This window comes from Dermacentor silvarum, chromosome 3, assembly GCF_013339745.2.
Source record: "Dermacentor silvarum isolate Dsil-2018 chromosome 3, BIME_Dsil_1.4, whole genome shotgun sequence".
NCBI classification, from domain to species: Eukaryota; Metazoa; Arthropoda; class Arachnida; order Ixodida; family Ixodidae; genus Dermacentor; species Dermacentor silvarum.
Window position 1 is genome coordinate 11,024,561 of NC_051156.1, and position 2,348 is coordinate 11,026,908.

The following is a 2,348-nucleotide window of genomic DNA, read 5'->3' on the forward strand; positions in this document are numbered from 1 at the left end:
CACGCATAGAGCAGCGCTCAAATTTCGCATTAGGGATCGTCGGCGATTTTTTTCCTTTTCGTAAAACTTGCTTGTAGGACAGGGCGTCTCACCTTTTGTAGGGCTGACATCGTAGTAAACAGTGCTGCGATAACGACATCAAAGCTTTGGGCTTGATTTATGCTTAAGTAATTGGGGTAAGCGTATTGAATCAATTGATGGCTCGCTAGCCAGCGTCAGAGGAACGGAGAATATGACAAGGGGTAAAACTGTATCTTTGCGAAGATTCTTGTTTGTCGGGCGAAACTTTACGGCGACAGCAGGATCTCAGTAGTGTTGCCTTTCGACGTGGGTGAAATACAATATTCAGCCAAGTCAACGCTTGTAGAACGAAATTGAACTGAGCAGACAACAGACGGCAAGGTAGCAATTATCTATAATAAAGAAAAGAGAGAAGCAATGAATTTACTTATTCTTGCTTTACTTACTTGCTTACAACTCTTACGTATAAACGTGAGTGAGTGAAACCTTATTATCTTTGGCTCATACCCGCTCACGGGGATCGGTCAAGAGTCGGGCAGATTTTATATATTTGCTAAGTGCACTCTAAGACAATTCAGTCATAGAATCATAGAGTTTCCCACTATAACACCTAGAGGGTAAACTGGCGCCACCGTCTATGCGAGTTTCTTAAAGAGCGCCGTGCCCTCATGGGAATGACGAGATATTTGTCTGCAAAGCTTGTGTTCGCTGGTGTTGAACGACGCTTCGTCTAAAGCGTGGATATGGCTACACGAATAAAGCGTTCTTAAAGTAAAATCTACATAAAAGTCTTTCATTCACCCATATTACACCTCTCATTAAAGTTTACTCACCTACAATGCAGAATCAAGCGAAGAAAAGCAAGAACAGACGACAAAATATTTCAAAGCGAGCGATAATGTTGTCGTCTGCCCTCCAACTTAAGCGGCCAGCTGATACTCTTTACGTTTCATATAATTGTGCATCCAATAGTAAGTCCTCAAAATTAAACAAAACATGTTTTTGTGTAATAATAAAGCTAAAGCAGCTTTCTACGTGCTGTTTCAGCAGGAAATGAATCATTGTGACAGACGGAACGGTGCTAGCCAGGCGCGTCTTCAAGGCATTCTGGCACTCCAAGAACGATGCCAATCCGAAGTCACAATAAACCGGCATTCCCATGGATACCACAGCGCAGCAGCGCCAGTTTTCCCTCTAGGTAATATAGTGAGAAACTCTATGGATTCAGTGGACAAAAAATATATAAAAAGTATACATGCTAGTACAAGAGGCAATAAGGCAATGATAAATGGAATAATATGCTTACCAATGAAATTGGTTTGATTAAATAATGAATTTCTCTATGGCGATGCATACATTCCTGTGTGAGGGTCCAAGCACAGAAGCTCCGAAAGACAGCAGTTTCGGAGTGTTCAATAGACGTAAGGGTTGGGAATTTTTGTTTAAACTTCGTTTTTCTTTAACCTGTGACATTCGTTATTTACATCTAATTTTCAGCAATGCTCCTAACTAGTTATTTGCCGCAACATTCAAAGGGACATCGTCATGAAAGCTTTCTGCCGAGAAGAAAAAGAAGACGACAGGTGCGAGCACACGAATCACGCCAAGTACTAGCTTCTAAGACCTGCATCTAAATCTCTCCAAGTAGGTGGCAAGGTTTCCTTTATTTATTCTTTGCAATGGATCCCCCTTTTGGAAGGCCATCTTTTATTATCGCCCCCGAGAAAAGGGCACTGGGCAACATAGAAGGCTAGCATGGGTTTCGTGGAGGGTGCAGACTATCTTTGTTTATAGGCGCCGGGCACTGGTCAGGTGGGGTTGCGGCTGTTTCCGATTCCCACAAGACCTGCAGACGCCAAACTCTTCAAACACTACTACAGAAAAGAGATGTCGCTTTGAACAGCAATAGACGCGCACCCGTTTAATAGCTTGCTCGAACAGGATAAGCAAAGCGGTGGTAATTGGCATCAGCGGCTTGCACGGTTAACTGTAAGCAGGCAGAACATGAAAACACCCACTTCCTAAATTAAGGATGGCTAGACGGCAGCGTGAACGCGCAGCGTCGCACACAACATACGATTCCCCCGCTCGCTTATAGCCTACGGGATCTGGTGTTGCAGTCAGTTGAGAAAAGTTTATCGCCGGGTGCCTGTGGTCGTCCTTGCTAGCCAGGGCTTCCACAAAATGACAAAAAACGCGAATGACGTGATAGTGACGTGTTGCTCTGCTAAGCACGAGGTCTTGGTATAAATCCCGGCCGGGGCAACCGCATTTCGACGGGGGCGAAATTCAAAAAAGTTGCAGTGGCTTAGTTCGGCTATGCCAGG